Below are 22,703 nucleotides of genomic sequence, written 5' to 3'. Positions count from 1 at the left end.
TTTTTATGATCTGTAATCGTATTCTTGTAAAAACGTTTGCACTCTGTAAAACTGATAGAACAACCAGTATTTCCTGCAAAGTAAACTGTTGACATCGAATGATAACAGTTTTTTTCAGCTAAAAAAAACTTGTTTTGCATGTAGTATTTACTGTAAACTAATTTGAAATCCCCAAAGAGGGGATGCATTTCAGTAGCTTGATTATTTCATTGTCAACCGTGTCAACAAACCTTTCAATCACCTTTACTCTCCTGCCTGCTGAGCTACTCTGAGAATTTGGCTTTTACCCGAGAAAAGTCTAAGTGTCACGCTTTGCCCACTGAGATAATCACAACCACTGAGTAACCTGACAGCGCCTCAGATTTGCATTAAAGTCTTTCTGATGTCATTTTAAGAATCTGAAATGGCTTTCATGCAAATGGTGAAAGTCTCCCTCGTGACTGCCTGTCTGGTGATTTAGGGTACTTTTCAAAATGATTTTGCTGCAGTGCAGTTCAAACCGCAGAGCTAACTCGCTCTTTATAACATCAACCCTGCTGGAGTTGCACGAAATTGCAAATCAGTGGCTGGTGACAGTCTCTGTCATGTTTGCCATGACAGAGAGAGGAAGGTGGAGAGGGGAAGAAAGGAGGCAGCCAAATAGGTATCTAACACCTGCAAATAGAAACTGTCACAGGTTGATAACAAACCTAGAGAATGTTGAAAAGAATAAACACTAAGCCCTGCAGTGGTGCTGGTTAATGAGGTTTCCAATGATACATTGAGCTAGAAGGAAATAAGACTGACTTGTGTTTCCCAGGGGAAGCCAGCAGAAGGAGAAATGTGTTTGTCCTATCAGCCATACATTTTGAGAGTCACAGACCATGATCCGATAGAAAAGCATACAGTAAATGGAGTCATCCCCATGATTCGCTTCTTTGCTGCATCTATGCTTTAGTGCAGGGAGATGACCAGGTATGGCAACAGGTAGATGGAAAAGGAAAGTTGACTCCCTCTTCTTTTCAAATTCTTCTGATGTAGAATATTGAGAAAATATTTTCAATTGCTGGCACTCAATAATGAATTTGGAATGATTCAATTTAAGTTCCCAGGCAGCAATTCTACATGGGCTACATATGGGTTCAATATGGGCAATGGGTCTATGGGTCCCAAATGGGCCTGTCTGCAGGTTCCATAAAAGCTCTGCGTGTTTTGCCCATGTGGACCTTAACTGATATCTACTTTACATGAGGCCTATCTGGGCAATAAATATGGGGCCCATATGGTAACTATCAGTCAAAAGAAGAATACTTTGCCAGGCCTTGGAAGGGGCCCAAGTGGGCTGGAACTTGGGTTCCAAGTGGGTTTGTCCACTGGGTCCTCAATGGCCCCATCTGTTTTGCCCATATGGGCTTATACTGGGATATATACCTGGTTTTTATAATGGGTCTGCCTAAGCAATACATACAGGGCCCACATGGGACCTTCCAGTTAAAAGAATAATATTTTGCCAGGCCATGGGAGGGTCCCAAGTGGGGTGGAAAGTGGGTTCCAAGTGGGTTTGTCCACAGTTTCTATAATGGCCCCACGTGTCTTGACCATATGGGCCTATAGTGGGATATACCTGGCCTTTACATGGGGCCTTTCTGGGAAATACAGTGGGTGATGGTTGGAAATGGACATTTCACTCACGCTCCCCGTGTTTCACGAATTGCCTGAGAAACATGTGACTACTATAGCCACTAGGTGGCAGTCTGAGTCCATTTCGGCGTCCCATGAGTCAGGATTAGATAGGTGAATGAGCAGACTGAGAGGGGTATAAGGTGTTGCGAGCTGAGCATATTATTGTTCCCCAGGTTTAGCGCAGAGGGTAGGGTGAATGGTCTGCAATTCAAAAGGTTGAGGGTTCAGCTGTGGCTCAGATTATTACCCCAGGCTCACACCGACTCCGGTCTTACCGTTGCGGTGCGGTGGGTGCGGCGCCGCAGTGATTCCAAGTCATTAAAAAGACGTAAACCTCTCTCACCGGCTGCTGAGCTGTCCGGCTGCGGTTACCGAGACACTCCGGCGCTGCAGAAAATTCCGCAAGAAAGCTATCCTTGCGGCGTGCCGGAGCCCTCCGCAACAAGCTCTCGCAAATATCCTTATTTGGGCCGTGTTATCGCGTGAAGTTACGTGAACTCAAGTGAACTTCTGTTAAATCTCCGGACCTGTTGCCGGAGCCGCAGAGCCGCACCGCACCGTAGTCAAAAGGGCGGTGTGAGAGGGGGTGTGCGGGAATTGCGGTCTCCGTCGGCTCGGTAACCGCACCGGAGCCAGTGTGAGCAAGGGGTTATTGTTGTTGCCTTACATGTTTTTCTATTTTTTTTTTTATCACTTGATGGCCTATGATATCAAAAATTGTACAATAAGTTATTTAACTTATTTATATATATTACGGATACTAGCCTATTATGCTGTTTGACTTTATGGCATCTTTCTTTTATTTAGATCAGCTGATGTGCGCTCCACCTTTCCAAGGAATTACATTAGACCATAGGGATTATCATTCTACAGCCTCAATATCTTACTCTGATAATAATAGGCGTATTGTTATACTATTTTTGTTATTTTTATTGTCATTATCTAGCTGGTAAAATTTTCAGTTTGATCTGGAAAAGGACGCTATGATGCCTTACAACAAGCATGAAAGGCCCAACCCCCCAGGCTTTTTGGGCACATTATGCAAGAATGCTGCTTGCTGCCGCGATGAATAGTGGCGTTTCTAAACTGTTGTCAGGGATGGCTGTGACCCACCCAAAAGTCAGTAAGCTAATCCGGAGTATTCCCATTTTAAATACAGTGAACCCTTGTTTATCGCGGAGGTTACGTTCCAAAAAGAACCAGCGATAGGTGAAATCCGTGAAATAGAAACCTTTATTATTTTTAGAGTTATCATACAATGAAATACTCCATACAACATTGAAATCAGGGAATAAAAACTTAATACAGGCCCAAGCATTTGTTTAACAAATAAAAGTACGGTATAAACGTTAACTACTGTACTGTACTGTAAAATAATATAGTTATAAATAATACTTTTAATCATCAATATGAAATGAAGGGTTAATATTGCGGGGATCAGTACCGCCCCGCCGTGACGGATTGGATTGAATTTTTCTTCCAAAGCCTGCGGTGCAGCTGTGTGTTTTGGAGAGAAGAACATAGTTATGTGATCAACGCGCAAGTCAGTGAGCAAATCCGGTGTATTCCTATTTTAAATCATGTACTATTTAACCACGTATGACCAGAACGTAACCTGGATATAATGGGTTCCTCTTTTGTATGTCATCCTGTTCTAAACATCACTAATTAAGCAAACCACTTAATGCAGGAATGTCGCTACTACTGTAAATGGCGGTGCTTGAATTCTATTGTCAGAGAACAAGAGAGTAAATGTCTACACATCGGTTTTTCCAAGACAACGATCCCAAACACACGGCTGCCAGTGCATGAGCCTGAATCCAGAGTGAGGAGATTAACTGGGTGACAACACCAGCTGAGTCGCCGGATCTCAACCCCATTGAATTAGTCTGGGCTGCGATGAAACTATACATTCGCTGCGAGGCCAAACCCTAGAGCAGGGACGAACTGATCTCTGATATAGAGATACATGTCATTTGCTATCAGTAATACATTGATTTGAAATGCAAATAAAAAACATTTTCTATGAGACATTTTCCTGACTTTATGTTTCACTATTATATTATGGGCTACTATATAAATCTTTTTTTTAAGCAAACCTGTAAAAATTTAATGATCTCAGAATATTGGACCCAGAATTCGAGGCGAGACAGGCAGTGGGAAAGTTCAAAACGTTTATTAAACACCAACAGGTGCGTGGGGCTGCTCGTCTGCTGCGGGGCGGATCTCTGCAGGGATAGGAGAATACAGGTCAGAGACTGGATGTGGAGCTGAATGCGACTTGGAGCAAAGTCACTGACCTGATTCAAAGTTCAGTCCATTCGCGGAGAACTCAGCAGAATCCAGAAGGGAGATTTGAACGCAGTTGCGGCGGTCACGCCCCCAGAGTTCCTAGAGAGCGAGCAGCAGAAGTCAGTGATGGAGTACATCACTGACCGGTCTCCCTGTCTGAGAGTCAAAAGTCCCCTTGAGGCTTCCCTACTCGGAAGAACTGGGCAAAAAACTGATTACTTCCAAAGAAAAAATATTACAAGAGCTGCAGAGTTCAGGATTATTCAACCACTGTGACGTTCCCCATAATTTGGCCTTTCCCGCTAACAGAGAGATTACATAGGCCACCTTGGCTCGAAACGCAGAGGGCTGTAATTCAAAATGAATTTCGCACTGAGTCAGGAAGGCTCTGCATTGATGAGGATCCCCTTTAAACGCTTCAGGAGGGGACAGACGCGGTTCAAGAGAAGCTGGACTATCAGTAGCAGACGTGGGAGCGGCAGCTGTCACGGGCGGGGCATAATCAAGGATCTCCTGCATGCCTGATTCTAGCCGGGAAATTTTATTTTTCATTTAATAATAGAGATGCAGATAAATAGAAATAAACAGTTCTCAGATAAGATCGGAGGTGTATCTATAACTATGCAACCATTTTCATAAAATAAGATTATGCAGTCACTATGTTAAATTAATTCATTAACTTTATTTTATTCAAAAACAAAATAAAATAGCACAATATCACACCAAGATCCCCAATAAACCTGCTTTTCAGTTGACTGCAGGCCCACAAACGTCACCTTTAGCACGGCAGAGGTCTCAAGCGCCACCTGGTGGTTGTCCGGGTACATTGCAGTTCTTTTTTAAATAAAAAAACTGGCCTCAGGAAATACATCGTGATTCACGCAGGAATCACACAGGAATCACGCAGGAAACCGTCCATTTCCAACCAGTGCCCACTGTACATACAGGGCCCATAAAGGACCTATAAGTCAAAAGAAACATATTTTGCTGGGCTGTTAGAAGGGGCCAGGTGGGCTGCAAAGTGTGTTTATATAACTGATTTTATGTTTTGGATTAGAAGTATAAAAAGTGGAAGAGAGTTTGGCTACAATGTTTATGCAGTTTGGATTAATTTTCTTCAGTAGGTTTAATCAAAATGAAGTAATACCTGCAGCAGTTGGAGAATGTGGCTCTAGGAAGCGTATCTTTTCCTGCTCTGAGGCAACAACGGCTTACTTTTTTGGAGCTCAAATGAAGTGGGGGGAGGAGGAAATGTTACAAAATACATCATTGGCAATGAGTTGTTTTTGCTTAAATTAGAATGGAATACAAAATCCATTTACTGTCCCACAATTGGGAAATTATGCTTGGATTTGAAATAAAAACATTTTATTATATTTCTCTGATTTGGTTTTGACTGGTCTGAAAATAAAATCCTGAGTCCCAGACAAAGCCAAGATCATCAAAAAGTTCTCCCAAGACTATTTTTGAGTATTATATTACTGAAGGAGGAGTCTTACAGTGGATGTAAGCACTTTATTGGACCATCTTTACTGGCTGCAATTATATAAAAAAAACCTTTATAATAGAATCTGAAACATATCCTGTGTTTTCAAAAGGATTTGCGTGGTACATTGTTTTCATTTGTTTAATCACAAGTCAGACATATCACCTGCTGCAATAGGGGTTTCACTGGAAATATATTATTTTTTTTGTGGAAAAATTCTTATTTTTGTAGAGTATGCCAAGTGTTGCGTTCAGAAATTACTATGAATCTTTACTTGACTTATTACAGTTATGTTGTTTCAGTTAAAATTACCTTCTAAACCTTTCAGGACTTTTTAAAAATGATTTGTGCTTCAGAATTTCAATTACATTTTTATGTTAATTGTGAAGATACAATACTGTCTCACTTAAAGACCATGATTGAAAGCGACCGTTCTTTTCCCTTAAATATCTACGAAAATCAAATGGCAAGGTGCAACATGGAACATCTATAATAGACATTCCAAACAAGCAACACATTTTTTAAATGTTCAGAGGAAGTCTAAAACAAAAGGTAGTAGCATGTAGTCTTAGCTATTTTTTCCAAATTAAGATAACTAAAAATGTTGATGCATTTATAAATTACCAGCTTAGCTATTTGTATTTAAATTACCTCATATATTATTTTGGTCATCAATAATCTCCTCCGATTATTAAAAAGAATTTACAGTTTGCATCTGGGAAAATCCAACAAATCATTACGGGACTCTAACTTCCTTCTACGTATCAAATGTTTGATTTGACGCTTTGCATTATAGCAAACATAAGTTATGCTTCATATCCGCTGTTGCTCCCCTCTCAATGAGGAATTGCTGTAAGTTATTGTATAAACAGAATTTGAGTGAAAATGTTTACTATCTAATTGGCTGTGAATAGACTTGTTTTGAGTACCAGCTACTTTACTTGGATATGTGTTGTTTGTACCTGGTTGAACTATTTTTAAAGAACTGCCTTAATTTATCATGACATATATGCATGTATATATATGAATGTACACTCACCGGCCACTTTATAAGGTACCCCAAGCTAGTAACGGGTTGGACCCCCTTTTGCCTTCAGAACTGCCTCAATTCTTCGTGGCATAGATTCAACAAGGTGCTGGAAGCATTCCTTAGGGAGTTTGGTCCATATTGACATGATGGCATCACACAGTTGCCGCAGATTTGTCGGCTGCACATCCATGATGCGAATCTCCCGTTCCACCACATCCCAAAGATGCTCTATTGGATTGAGATCTGGTGACTGTGGAGGCCATTTGAGTACAGTGAACTCATTGTCATGTTCAAGAAACCAGTCTGAGATGATTCCAGCTTTATGACATGGCGCATTATCCTGCTGAAAGTAGCCATCAGAAGTTGGGTACAATGTGGTCATAAAGGGATGGACATGGTCAGCAACAATACTCAGGTAGGCTGTGGCGTTGCAACGATGCTCAATTGGTACCAAGGGGCCCAAAGAGTGCCAAGAAAATATTCCCCACACCATGACACCACCACCACCAGCCTGAACCGTTGATACAAGGCAGGATGGATTCGATGCTTTCATGTTGTAGACGCCAAATTCTGACCCTACCATCCGAATGTCGCAGCAGAAATCGAGACTCATCAGACCAGCAACGTTTTTCCAATCTTCTATTGTCCAATTTCGATGAGCTTGTGCAAATTGTAGCCTCAGTTTCCTGTTCTTAGCTGAAAGGAGTGGCACCCGGTGTGGTCTTCTGCTGCTGTAGCCCATCTGCCTCAAAGTTCGACGTACTGTGCGTTCAGAGATGCTCTTCTGCCCACCTTGGTTGTAACGGGTGGTTATTTGAGTCACTGTTGCCCTTCTATCAGCTCGAACCAGTCTGGCCATTCTCCTCTGACCTCTGGCATCAACAAGGCATTTCCACCCACAGAACTGCCGCTCACTGGATGTTTTTTCTTTTTCGGACCATTCTCTGTAAACTCTAGAGATGGTTGTGCGTGAAACTCCCAGTAGATCAGCAGTTTCTGGAATACTCAGACCAGCCCTTCTGGAACCAACAATCATGCCACGTTCAAAGTCACTCAAATCACCTTTCTTCCCCATACTGATGCTTGGTATGAACTGCAGGAGATTGTCTTGACCATCTCTACATGCCTAAATGCACTGAGTTGCCGCCATGTGATTGGCTGCTTAGAAATTAAGTGTTAACGAGCAGTTGGACAGGTGTACCTAATAAAGTGGCCAGTGAGTGTACATTTGACATATAGTTTCCAAAATCAAGAATCATTTTGCCTGAGGAAATCACTCATTTTTCTCCAGATCAGTCTTCTCCTGTTTTTTCACATCCCATAAATGTTCTTTTGGTTTGAAATATACTAGTTAGAATGGAGACTTGGCAGTTGTTTTAAATTGTTTTTGTCTTTTCGGTTCTAAATAGTCTGGATTACGAAGTCAGAATTCTTCCCTGAGTGCGCACATATAAAAAATACTCATACAAGTGGTTTTATTTAAAGCACCCTTACAAAGAGTGCTTTCAACATGCATTTTGATGTTTTTATAAGTATAGATTTACTACCATGAAGCCCCCAATATTTCATAACCATGAGTTCCTGCTCCTTCTCTGCACTCTCTTGCTTTTTTTTGCTCCTGTATTCTTTCTCACTCTCTCTGTGTGCTCAAGTAAACATTTGTCTTTTTAAGGGTGGAACCAACCTGAGAAAGTGGATGGCCTATGATTAGCTGCTTTTCAGGAAAACCACTAGCTGGAGAGAAGCTACAGGTGCATAAAAACATTGTGTATGAACTCATGGTGGTGATTCATTGGAGGCTTTATGGTATTGAACTTTCACACACAGAACCTTTTAAAATGTGTGTTGAGAGTAGTTTGCATGCGTGTGTTTGAAATAAAACTCATATCAGTATTAATTACACTTGTGCACTTTTGGCAGAATTCTGACTTCATACTGCAAGCTATCGAAAATGTGGACAGAATAAAATCATCTGCGAGCATATAAGTACATTAAAACAATTAGCTGAATTCAGCAAGAACAGTACTAGTCATGTGTCCTAACCTGAGCTTTATGGGAAAGAGTACAGTTAGTGAAATAATAGTAAGTAGATCATATTTTTCAACATCGTCTCTTGTAGGGATATAAACTGTGACATTTCAACAAGTCAAGGCATTTTAAAAGCACTTAACCGTTGTGCCACCTGTAACTGTGTGCTGCTCATAGTTCAAAAGTCACCAATCTATTAAAGCGTAGGACGCACTGGATTCATTATAAACGAAATGGTCTGTTCAAAGAGAAGAGTGTCATTAAAAAGAGGCCTCAATATTACATGCTGTCATGTCTCTCAAGTTCTTTGACTTCAACAAAAAAAGCCTGTCTTGTGTGCAGCTCTGCTACGCTAATATGAGGTTGTGACACTTCCATTTTCAATGTATGTTACTGGGGCTTGACAGCACATCATGAAGCACTTTGTTTGAAGCTGGAAGCTAAATGATACATGGTTTTCAAAAGTGAGTTGTTGAGGGTTATATTCAGTAAATCATAATATATGTTTAGATAAGGGAGTTACTTTTTCTTAAACGCAGATTTTTTACTTTATCGGTCCAATAATCTAATTATATTTTAAATGGCATTTTTTTCATTAGCTATAAGCTGAAAATCATTAATATCAAGAATGAAGGCTTGTGGACTAAATTGGTAAAAATAACTATTATTTTTGTTCAAACTATTCAAATTTAACAAATCTAAGTATTTCTCCATGATTCACTTTGATACCCATAAAAAAGACGCAGCCTTATTAATAAATAGAGCACTTATATACACATAATTAAATCAAACTATGCCAAAAGTTTTTTTTTTTCCACAGAGATTCTTAGTATTTATTGTTGCTTTATTGTTAAATCAAGTTAATAAATTATCAAAAGGAGATGGGCATGTTTTAAGATTTAAAACAAAATTATTAATGCTATGTTTGTTTTTTAAAATTTGGTTGTCAAAATAAAAACTTACGGACAAAAAACTCTATTGGCAAAAAGATCACATTCCTTATTAAAATGATCTTTCAAATTCTGTAAATGTGTCAATCAGTGAATTTGAATTACTGGTATGTTCCGACTGGTCTTTTTTATTTTAAGTTAAGATAGAAAACAGGTCATTGTTAGTACTATGAGCAGCCTTAGTGCTGAAGGAAGTCCTGCTGTCTGAAAGGTGGTGGACAGAAGCAGTGAAGAGTCAGAACAGGAACCTTCAGGTACAATTTCAGAGCAGAAAGGTTTAACTTATTATCATTCATATTTGCTTCACCAAACTCATATGTGGATGACATTTTGTTGCAATGACCCCAGGGAAAGATTTCAGAGGCAAAAAAACCACAGGTCATGACAACTCTTAAAACTCTAAGTTATGTAACTATGCAACTTAGCAAATTGGCAACAAAAGCTTGCCCTAAGTACCTACAAAAAAAGATATAAAGGAACAAAATGCAATTATATGATATCAACTGATATACTGCATATTGTAAATTTATTTTAAATTTTATATAATGTATATATTGTAAATAAAGACAGACATGGGAGCTAAACCTTTGAACAGAACAGGTATTTAATCTTGTCCTGGGGGCGTGAAAGATAATGAAATGTGTGTGAGGTGAAGCCCAGAGTTTAATTTGAGTTTTAAAAAATCTCATGGTGAAAGCATGATTTTCTGGCCTCCGGTCGGGCACTGTATTTTAGTAAAATTTATAATCACCAGAGGTAGTGTCTCATAAGTAAAATAAATTACTTACTCATAAGTAAATACTTCATTTGCGATAATTTGTATACAATTAACTTTACAAATATAGCTTCTTTAGAATGCTAATTCAATTTGGATAATTGGTTTGCGTTAATCAGGTTGTGGTGGCCTAAGTGTTTGAAAAAATTCTCGGCCTGAATTTGATTTTCTAGCCTGCAAATTTGGGATTGTTTTTATGTCAGCTGTGAGGGGAACAAAGATAAGCAAAAGATTAGTTTATTGATGTTCAAAGCAAAGGGCTCAAAGAAGAAAATAAGAAACCACAGCATCAGGAAACACCAGAACCAGTATCTGTCATGATGGGTTCACAAGAGAGACCCAAGTATGCAGAACCCACGAAACGGAAACTGAAGTGAAAGGTTAAACAAAGTTTATTGTTTCACAAGCACAGAGTAATCACAGGTTCTGGTTCAGGCCTGGGGGGCAGGTTCACTGGAGTCTGCGTGGGAGACAGTTCTGTTAGCGTTGTATCAGAAGAGTTTGACTTTGAGAGTCTCAGGTTTGTACCTTGAGGGTTCTTGGTTAAGCTTTGGGAGGAGAACTGTTGGGTCCAGAGAATGTTTGTTCAGCAGAGTCCGTTAGCTGCTTAGCGTCTTACTTCTAGAGGGAGGTCAGACCTTGGTTTTGAGTTTCCAGCTCTCGGTCCAGAGCTGCATGGAAATCCAGAGAGGAGTCTTCAGGTTTGGCTCAGAGGGCAGACTCGGCAGGTAAAGCTCTTCCAGAGCTTCACAGGAGAAAAACAGGTTTCCTGAAAGTAGAGACAAAAAGGGTTAGAATCCAGTCTGGATTCAAAGTCAACAAAGTGCTCAGAAGGATCTTGGCCTTAGTGCTAACCAACTGAATTCAACACTGCGACATTGAGGCAAGGTCTGAAGACAGCTTATATAGTGTGGACCCTCTGATGAAGGAATGAGTCTCGGCTGTGCAGGAGGCTAGGCTGAGGAGGATCCACAGCGGACTCTGCTGGAGGAAGGTGGTACTACTCCAGCTCCCAACAGTACCCCCCCTCAAGGGCGGATACCAGACGCTTCAGATAAGACCTAGGGAAACAAGGGAACAAAAAACAACCCACCAAGGGTGGGCGCAGGGGGCACCATACTAGGTAGGCAAGAAGCAGAGTCCATAACAAAAAACCAACCCACCCAGGGTGGGCGGAGGGGAAAAGAAAAAGAAAAAACAAAACTGAGTCCCAGAACAAAAAACAATCCACTAAGGTGGACGTCAACAAAGAAAGTCTCTGATATTTTACCAGGAGACCACCGGTAGCAGCTCAGAAATAGGTGCAGGGCGGGACCGCCCACTGCGGCACCGGAGCTGATTCAGAGAGGACCGCCGACTGCAGCTCTGGCCGCAGCATGGAGAGAGCCGCCCACGACGACTCCGGTGCAGCCTCCGAGGTGTCCTGGGGCGCCCACTGTGGGCCCCTGGATGCTCGGATCGGCCGTAGAGGGGCTCCAGTAGGTTCGGCGGAGCGGGGTCTGGTTGACTGACTGGAGGCATGGCAGGAGGGAGACCACGATTCAACGTGTCTATGAGTCCAATTAATATGAGGGTTGTGTCGCTCCAACCACTCATATCCCAGAACCAAGGGAGAACAGGCTGATGGGAAAACAAGAAAGGTTAAGGTCTCTTGATGACTAATTGAAACTTGAAGCTGAAGAGGCTGAGTCTCGTGGGTAACTTGGTGTAGACTCCTTCCATCAATGGCTGAGACTTTAAGTGGCTTCCTCAGAGGGGTGGTCTCAATGTTTAGCTGTTGAACTAGATTTGAGTCAATAAGGTTTCTCTCACAACCAGAGTCTATGAAGGATGACAGAGTGAGAGTCTGATCAGAACAGAACAGGGTAGCAGGTAAAAGTAGATTAGAGGATTTTCTATTTAGTTGATGCTTCACCAGACTCCCCATAATCGCAGACGAGCTCCAAATCCTATTATTTGCTGGACAGGAAGAAACAAAGTGCCCAGGTATTCCACAATAAAAGCAAAGTTTCTCCTTAAACCTTCTCTTCCTCTCATCGGGTGTGAGCCTAGTGTGACCAATCTGCATTGGCTCCCCCTCAGTTGGTTCAAAAGCTGGTGGAACAAAATGAGTTTTAGACACGGGTTCAGATTCAGGCTGGGCACGGCTCTCAGTTCTGAAAGCCTCTTCGGGAGAAACAAAGGAAGAGGTGTCCCTTCTCTTAGCCGTAGAAACAGAAACTAGAAAAACATGACTCTTAATCTTTGACTTGGATCTGGTTCGAAGACGGTTGTCCAAACTAATTGTCAACCTGATGAGTTCCTCCAGAGTCTCAGGTGTCTCGAGTCTGGCGAGTTCATCTTTAATGTTCTCGTTTAAAGCGTTGAAAAAAGCACTCTTAAGTGCACACTCATTCCAGCCTGAGGCTGCAGCTTTAACCCGGAAGTCAATGGAAAAATCTGCTACAGAGGAATTTCCCTGTTTAAGATTCAACAGAGCACGAGAGTCAATTGTTTGGTCAGAATCATGGTTAAACACTTGGGAAAACTCGGAAACAAAATCGGAAAAATCACATCTGAGGCTGTCTTCTGAGGCAAACCTTGCCTCCGCCCACTCTAGGGCACGTCTGGTTAGTTGGGACAGAATAAACGTTATTTTCTTTTGTTCAGTTGGGAAACTGCCAGGTGAGTTCTGAAAAATAAGTCGACATTGAAACAAAAATCCCTTACATTTGCTTGGGATACCTGAAAATTTCTCTGGGAGAGACGGACGGAATTCCGGAAGTGACGTGACAGGCTCTGGTTCCGGAAACGGAAGTTGAACGGGCTCCGCTCTAGGAGCTGATTGTCTGGAAAACTCCTGCGAAAACAAATCAAATCGAGTGTTGAGCTCACAAATGAATCTGTCCACAAGCCGGTCGTGAACATCACGAATGGCGCTCTCAAATCTCCTAGCCAGTTCTTCGTGGCTCTCACGGAGGGAGGTTCCAAGGCTCTGAGTCTGGGCCCGTAGATCATTCAGAATCCTCCAGAGTGGTTCCGCTGGGTTAGTTGGTTGGTCGCAGTGTTCTGTCATGATGGGTTCACAAGAGAGACCCAAGTATGCAGAACCCACGAAACGGAAACTGAAGTGAAAGGTTAAACAAAGTTTATTGTTTCACAAGCACAGAGTAATCACAGGTTCTGGTTCAGGCCTGGGGGGCAGGTTCACTGGAGTCTGCGTGGGAGACAGTTCTGTTAGCGTTGTATCAGAAGAGTTTGACTTTGAGAGTCTCAGGTTTGTACCTTGAGGGTTCTTGGTTAAGCTTTGGGAGGAGAACTGTTGGGTCCAGAGAATGTTTGTTCAGCAGAGTCCGTTAGCTGCTTAGCGTCTTACTTCTAGAGGGAGGTCAGACCTTGGTTTTGAGTTTCCAGCTCTCGGTCCAGAGCTGCATGGAAATCCAGAGAGGAGTCTTCAGGTTTGGCTCAGAGGGCAGACTCGGCAGGTTAAGCTCTTCCAGAGCTTCACAGGAGAAAAACAGGTTTCCTGAAAGTAGAGACAAAAAGGGTTAGAATCCAGTCTGGATTCAAAGTCAACAAAGGGCTCAGAAGGATCTTGGCCTTAGTGCTAACCAACTGAATTCAACACTGCGACATTGAGGCAAGGTCTGAAGACAGCTTATATAGTGTGGACCCTCTGATGAAGGAATGAGTCTCAGCTGTGCAGGAGGCTAGGCTGAGGAGGATCCACAGCGGACTCTGCTGGAGGAAGGTGGTACTACTCCAGCTCCCAACAGTATCTACAGTGAATAAACATAACTAGATTGAAAGACTGCAACTTTAAGCATCAAATAAAAAGTGAGCACACGTGTATAAATAATTTTGGATTAACTTTTAGACATCCTGCTTTAAGGAAAGAGTATGTGAAGAGCTGTTTGGCCTATATGCCACTGGTTTGCCCTGTGGTCATCCCAGGATGGATGGATGGATGGATGGATGGATGGATGGATGGATGGATGGATGGATGGATGGATGGATGGATGGATGGATGGATGGATGGATGGATGGATGGATGGATGCTCAACTGACTAAACTTTAAATATTCATGAAAATCAAAGAAAAAAAAATCTGTTTACTCCCACAATTCAGGAAAGAGAAAACATGTTCACACAGAGCAATTGTATCTCATGGGAATGGCACCATTTTGTTGTTGCATATTTTATAAACCCTCAATCTATGCTGCTGACAGTGAGGTAAATGTTCACACCCACGACACCCTGTTTTGAAATACTTGAGATGTACTTGGTGTAATGGCATCCAAATTCTGAGTTGCATAAGTCTAACCTACTGTCATGTTTCAAGAAATGTGGGGGATCTTTGTTACTTATTTCACAGATAAACAAATGTTAATGATGATGATGTTAGAGAGGAAGTGATATACAGTGCTGTGGGAGGGGGGAGCTGTTCCACTCTTACATATTTCCTTTTTGCCGTTTTACCACACTGGATTTTTTTAACATTGTTTTTCGAGCATGTAACCAGTTTAACCTAGTTAAAAAGATATATATTTTCAGGGTTGATGTGGGGGTTAGAAAAGCAATCCAAATCCACTAGCCCTTTGAAAAAGTAAATTCTCTGTCTTAAAAAAAAGAAAATATAGATTTAACGACAAAATATTTTTAAGCATTCAGAGTGGCTCCAGCATCACTTGGTAATGCTGTAGGTTATGTTAGAAGAGTTGAATGCTGACTGGGGTCTTTGAGGAGACACTTCCTGGCACAGGCTCCCTGCCATTTGTGGTGATGCGGTGTGCCAGCTGAATGGTCAAGATGCAAAAAAATCTAAATGGAAGGTGAGATCTTCCTCTGCAATCCTCTACAGTATGTTGGTTTTAGGAAACAGCCCTTTGGATAAATCATCAGTGTGCCCTTGGATACATTTTAGCTGGCAGGACCCTCCTTGGAAGGTTCAACACTTTTTCATGTTTTCTCTACTTAAATATAATACCCTGTGTTCACTGGAACTTCTCCCTCTCAGAGTGAGAGACGTTAATTTTCTTTTTCTTTCTGTCCTTTCCTTAACTTTCTATAAATTAAGGCATGATTGTTTTCCCCTTAAGTTCTTTTTGCCTTCTTCTACTGTCATATAGATTTTATTCAAGCTATACAGTATATTGTTTGTAAGCATATAGAATTAAAATTTCTGTAATTGAATTAAATTTATTATGTAACAATCAAAAAAACTATTTTTTTTTTTTTTTTTTTTTACAAGAATTCAGGTTGTTTAGGAGTACTTTTACATTTATGGTTGAAAAAAATGGTTGAAAGAAAATTCTCTTCCAAGCATACATAAGTGATTTAAACTAAGCTATTAATGCTATTTCCTGTAAAGAGTCCAAAATTAGCCCGAAATCCATTGCTGGAAAATTAAGCAAGCGGTTTCCTTAAATGAATTCTGGAAACAAAGAGAAATAATCACATTTTCTGTCTAAAAACCACTTGTATCTATTATCTGTTTACAGCTACAAAATGAAATAATAACAGGCCTTATACTCCACTTCAATTAACCTATAACGTCTCACACCTAATGAAATAAACACTTTTTAATTTTGCTTTGCAGTCTTTTTTTTTTTTTTGCTAATCCAGTTTCAGTTTCCCAAAGCATGGTCTTTATTTTGTACGATAATTGTCAAAAGATCATTATTGAAACAAATAGGTAGGATCATTGCGGCGACTCTGATAACAAGGTTCTTTTCCTCAGCCCTGTAATGAATGAAATAATCAGCTCAGTGAGCCTGCTGTCGCATGAACGTCAGCACTAAACTATTTCTCATCCACGCTCCTTTTCCTTCAGTGAGCTCATTACTCTGCAGCTGAAAGCTCCTCACCACTGCTATATAACATTCATTATTACATTTTTTTTTTGGGTTTATTTATTTTTTTTTGTCCTATTTATTTTGTTTTCTCTGAAGTGGCCACCACACTATTTATGAGCCTTCTCCTATGTAACTTCCAGTCCAAAAGTATTTTTCAGGTTTCTTCAGATAAAGTTTTCTTTCTTGGATCTCAGAGATTCATGCCCCCCTCCAACAAACTGCCACTCTGTGTCCCTGAGCAAGACCCTTAACCCCTACACAGTTCCCAGGGCACCACAAAATGGCAGCCTGCTGCTCCCCAAAGGGATGGGTTAAATTCAGAGAGTGAATTTCATTGCTTTGTACTTGTGACAGTGTTTAATTCTATTCAGTTATAGTGTATGCAGATATTTTATATCTAGTTATTTTATATTAATTTCTCTTTTGTAAATCTAAATCCTGATTGGTTGTTTTCAGAGGCTAAAGCTAACAGTCTATAAGGGAACAAGTCCAAAAAGGGCTAATTTTTACAGTTCAATCCAATATAATTTATTTAAATAGCTAAGAAATACAACATGAACAACTAAAAGCTAGACAACTAGAATGCCATGGACAACATCTAAGCTTCTCTTAAGATAACAGCAGACAATACATGATGTAAAAACTAGAGCGAAGACAAAATAAGTCACAAGACAAGTGAATAAATGGTAACTGAAAATAAACACCAAGGAAGAGTTAAACCAGAAAGTAAAGAAAATATGATAGATCTTAATGAAACCCCAGAATAAGCATTGGAGTAACACAAAATAAAACCCTAAACAGAAGCAAATTTCCCAAATTGGTCAGACCTAGGCAAAATAGGGTTCAATATAGGGTTTAAGTTCAATGAAAACACAAAGAATACAAACCTCAAAAAGGCAGAACAGAAAACAAACGTCCAGAGCAGCTGAACATGACAAATAGAAGCACTGATCTTCAACTGTTTTCTATGTTAGAAAAGGAATCATCTAGGAAAGAAACACTTAAGCAAATGAGCTCTGGGCCAGTTTTCATAGCAAAAGAGAGGAAGGAGAGATTACAAAGTTAGTGGTTGAACTAACAAATACTTACTCCAGAATTGGAGAATTGAGATGTAATGAAGCAGAATGCTGAAAAAGTGGTCCCTATATCCCCCATCAGTCTAAAGACTGGTTCATGCTCTGAAACCAGGCTGTTTGTGTGTTATTGCAGATATGCCCCTGCCCCATTAGCAGACCTCTCTCCAAAACTGTAGGTGACTGTAGACAGTGCCAAAGACAGGAAGCCTCTGAATGGTCAAATCTACATCCACTCTATTCTATGTGTATTTCCTGTTTGGTACCTTACCAGCTTGTTTTGTTTGTATGACCATCATTGTGGAAAACGACTCGTGAAGTTGGACCAGCTAAAAGAGGGAGGCGTGCAAGAACGCTGAGACCCCTTTTCCAACTGGATACCCTTTCTTTTTCACCCTCATGTCCCTCTGTTATCGCACAACCTTGCCCCTTGCATTTCTCCACTTCCTCACCGCCTCGGCCGTATCTAGACCCATAGCTAGTTTGCGATTGTCCCTCTTGCGTTGTGACGTGGAATAACATAGCCCAGACCACGCTTCAAAATAAGGCATAAATCAAAAATATCTCTGTCATACCTGCAACACTCACTGCGACACACTGCTGCGGGAGTATAACCAGCCCCTAAGCCTATGGCAGGATAACTACAGAAATAGCTCAGGATAATCTGAGCCTCTCTAACTATAAGCTTTATAAAAGAATGTTTTAAGCCCAGCCTTAAGATTCGACAGGATGTCTGCCTAATGGACTAAAACTGGTAGTTTGTTCCACAGGAGAGGAGCCTGTTAACTAAAAGATCTGCCTCCAATTCTACTTTTAGTAATTCTAGTAACCACTATTAAGCCTGTGGATCGTAAAGGACATAAGGAAAAATTAGATGTCTGATTTAAAATGGACTCAGGGCTTTTTATGTAAGACATTACATTGAGTATTTACCCTGTTTATTATCATATCTGTCTAAGACTGTTCATAAAGGGAACACTGAGTAAAGCAACTATGGATATCAATGGTAGAAACTCTATTAAGCATGTTAATTGTGGAACCTGACAATATTGGAAAAAGAATGTTATTATTTTTTGTTTAGAAATGATAAGGTACATATGATTTCCTCTAACGCAAAAATTTATTACTCACTGGTAAAGAGAAATGTAGGCTGAACTACGATCTGACTTTTTGTTTATTATTCATTCAGCCCTAAAGGCCATCTCTCTAGTTGAAAATAAAGACAAAATTCAACTACTAAGGAGCTCTTGATTTACAAATATATTTTATACTCTGCAGATTTGTCATAATTGAATTACAGTATCAATGATAAGGTGTATGTTTCTTCTGGCCTGTACTCGTACCAGGACACCCTCAATGACTGATTTCCTGGTTGTATCTTCCAACCTTTTTCTGTCTTGGAAACCACAGTAAGTCAAAGAGAGGGTTGGAGTTGTCCCACGATGACCATCTCGTGATGAGTTGGAAATAATTGAGAAGTGAGGTTAGTGAAGGTCTGCAGGAAACGCTTGACAAAGTCCTCAATGAGGGGCGCATTCAACTCCAAGCCCTGTCCTAGAGTCAGAGATCAGATATGGAAGATTGCTCTGCAAGTGCTGAATATTTCCACTTGCATATCCTTTAGTCATCAATTGGTGCAGTAATTGGAATATTATCTGTATATTAATGAAAAAGGTTTGCGTGTACAGTACTGTCTGCTGAATTGCAAATGCAAATTCACTTTTCACCTGATCTACATAAACACAATTGTTCTTTTTTTTTGTAAGATTAAGCCTTCTTAAGATCAGGCCCAAGATCTTTTTATCCTATATTCGTTTAAAGTGCTCTATCTCTATCTATTCTGCTTTATATTGACCCAAAAAGCCTTAATAAAATCAGTTGTGTCAAAAATATAAGTGTAATGGAGTCAGATATTCAGAGACAGTTATGTTAGCAACATATTGTGCTTTTTACAATCTATTGTAATGTTACTGGACAGAAAGAGCAATGATAGTGCAAAGCTCCAGATGGCAAAAGACACCTTGCGTTGAACAAATCTTGGGTGTCTCACTCCACAAAGTAAGGTGCTATCAAGTCAGAGTGGAGAAGATAACAGTGATTCAATAATCCTGTTCCATTTTGACCAAAACATGTCACAGACATTTCATTAAGACCTCAGAAAATCGCGTCAGCTTGTGAAAAAAGGGTGTCTTATGTCACCTTTAAAGGTTTTTGTGCTGATGCACCCTCTTAGATTTCTCTTTCCTCCGATCACCTTTTTTTTCTTCATTTCAGGTAAAAGAATCCATCTTTTAGTGCAGATAACCCTGTCAGACTTAGCACTGTTATTTGTCGGTGATGCACACCTATGCTGGGGGTTATATTTGTCTGCAAGGCAGCGAGCCTGTGATCCCTGTCAAGGCAGACACTGTAAAGCATTTTCCCCCAAAACATTGTAACTACTCAACTGTACTTTCATATTGTTGACTTTAGAGTGTAGTTGTTTTTTGTTGTTCAAGAATACCAATAAAAAGGAGATATAACTATGGCTTTGAGGGCTGCCCTCACTACTTTCAGTTTACGTATTAGATTATCTTATTAATTATTCTCTGAACTGCCTTGCAAAAAAGAATACAGTCGTGTTGTAATTCTAAATACCCTTTCATTAAAGACAGTGAAATATTGGTCAAATAAATTGAAACTGAGGTAATTAATCATAAAAAATTATTTAAAAAATTTAAACAATGACACTGATGTAATCAGAGTATAACATCAAGCTAATTAAACTTCTGGGATATTGATTTGGTCAGGTAAGTAACAGATGGGGTTGTTAATCAGTTTCAGCTGCTATGGAGCAAATGAAATTAACAACAGGTGCACTAGAAGGGCAGCAACAAGACGACCGTCAAAACAGGAATGGTTTTACAGGTGGAGGCCACTGACAATTTTTCCCCTTCTCATCTTTTCTGACTCTTTTTCACCGGTTTTGCATTTGGCTAGGGTCACTGTCACTACTGTTAGCATGAGGCACTACCTGGACCCTACAGAGGTTGCACAGGCAGTCCAACTCCTCCAGGATGGCAAATCAGTACGTGCCATTGCAAGGTTTGCTGTGTCTCCCAGCACAAGAGCATGGAGGAGATTCCAGGAGACAGGCAGTTACTCCAGTAGAGCTGGACAGGGCCCGTAGAAGGTCTACAACCCATCAGCAGGACCGGTCTATGCTCCTTTGTGTGAGGAGGAGCAGTCACTGCCAGAGCCCTACAAAATTACCCACAGCAGGCCATTGGTGTGAATGTTTCTTACCAAACAATCAGAAACAGACTTCACAAGGGTGGCCTGAGGGCCTGACGTCTTCTAGTGGGCCCTGTGCTCACTGCCCAGTGTACGTCTCCAACTAATCCAGAATAAGAATTCAAATAAACAATTGGACAATAACTACAACTTAACAGTAATGATTTAATTTACTATATAATAACAGTAACAGTGATGATTTTGGTCACTGTGACGGGGTTCTTTGGCCTCCAAGAATCCAGGCTCAGTCGGGTTACCGGTGTTGGTGATTTATTGTGCTCAAAAACTCAAAACAGGGTGCAAAAGAAACTAAGCATATACAAGATCCTCTGGGCCTCAGCCTCCCTCCAGTTACCAGCTATGTAATGAAAGAAACAGAAAACAAAAATGGCCGCTCTTCTTCCCACAGCCCTCATTAAATAGTTTAAGCACCTCCCCTCAGGCTCTTATTTCAGATTTCTTCTCATAAATCAGTTTTGTCCATATATTACCTCCACAAACAATTGATATACAAAAACAAATAATTTTTACAACTTAATTCCTTTACACAAATTCATTGACTTATTCAATTACACTAAACTTTTAAACATAAAATAAAAAAAATAAATAATCTGACAAACATTTAGCGAGTTAAGTGTTGGTGACGTCACTTCCGCATTCCAACAACTCTGGCGTTTTAACCGCTTACTGAGCGTTGCCTCAGGTTTGAACCCAGCAAAGACGCTGCCAGACTGAAGATGACAAGTGCCCGTAGCATACACACGTACACACACACACACACCCACAAACACACACGGTTAACCCCACTGAAATATTAAGTGTGCACCCTCAATACGCCAGCAGGTAACCAGGAACAGCTTGTGTGTTTTAAGTTAATGGACCGCTATTGTAGGGCTCAGCGCGAGTGTATTGGTCCTCACAAGCACAGTATAACAGGAATGTGTGTGTGGCATGCAAAGTTAGAGAAGTTGTTTTAAGTGACGAGGTGGATTCGTCACAGTCGCAATAACCATGACATGAAATTTCATATCCTACAACAGGGATGTTCTTCTGGCACATGGGTAGATAAATAAGGATCTCACTGAATTTGGTGGAAGCTGCACCTCGCTCGTTACGTTCGCCATCGTCCCTCTAATTGTCTGCACCTGCGCATTGGATGCAGAAGCCTGTTAAAGGGCAGTATTTTCAGCTCCCCAAGACCATAAAATTCTGAGAGGCTGATTGGCCATTAAATTATTAAATTGACCTAGCAATAGTACATGATTGGCAGATTCTCTGCACATGTGGGGCAGTCTGATCAGCGCCCCAAGACAGAGACGGTAGGAGTCTGTCTGTGGAATCCACAAATGAATGACAGTAGGTTGGGAAATGTAGTTTATAAAATTTGTTTTGCTTATAGGTACACACTCTAGAGAGTAAAACTGACATTTATGAGTTAATTTGTAAAAATATATTTTATGTTTCTCTCTTCTTATCAGGGAGGGCGGTGCCCCAGCGCCCCCTATGGGCGGGCCGCCACTGCAACAGCACCCTGACTGCCTTTAGGTATCGGGATGAAATCCTTGCACCCATTGTCAGACCCTATGCTGTTGCAGTGGGTCCTGGGTTCCTGCTGGTGCACGACAATGTCCGGCCTCATTTGGCAAGAGTATGCAGGCAGTTCCTGGAGGATGAAGGAATTGATACCATTGATTGCCCCCCATGCTCGCCTGACCTAAATTCAATAGAACACCTCTGGGAGAGATTATGTTTAGATCCATCCGATGCCGCCAGGTTGCAACTCAGACTGTCCAGGAGCTCAGTGATGCCCTGGTTCAGATCTGGGCGAAGATACCCCAAGACACCATCCGTCGTCTCATTAGGAGCATGCCCCGACGTTGTCAGGCATGCATACACGAACGCGGGGGCCATAAAAATTACTGAATACCATTTTGAGTTGCTGCAATGAAATTTCAGCAAAATGGACTAGCCTGTTGCATGTTTTTTTTTACTGTAATGTTTGAGGTGTCTTTGATTTTAGCCTTGTGTAGGTTGATAATTTACATTTCCATCAAATTATGTGGCATCCTTTCGTTCCTAACACATCACCCAATCCATACCAGTATAAATAAACAGCATGACTTTTCTCCACATTGAGATCTGATGTGTTTCAGTGTTCCTTTTTTGAGCAGTGTTTATACATATACTGTATTCAAAATGTCCCCACTTACCTTGATGGGCCCCTGGCTGTTCCTTTGCATGTCCCCTACAATTCCTTTTTACACATCAATATTTGTACTGAAATATTATATTTTTTTCCCT

Source organism: Cyprinodon tularosa, unplaced genomic scaffold, assembly GCF_016077235.1.
Source record: "Cyprinodon tularosa strain WSP-4 unplaced genomic scaffold, ASM1607723v1 ctg150, whole genome shotgun sequence".
Lineage (NCBI taxonomy): Eukaryota > Metazoa > Chordata > Actinopteri > Cyprinodontiformes > Cyprinodontidae > Cyprinodon > Cyprinodon tularosa.
Note: the sequence above shows the minus strand (reverse complement) of the source record.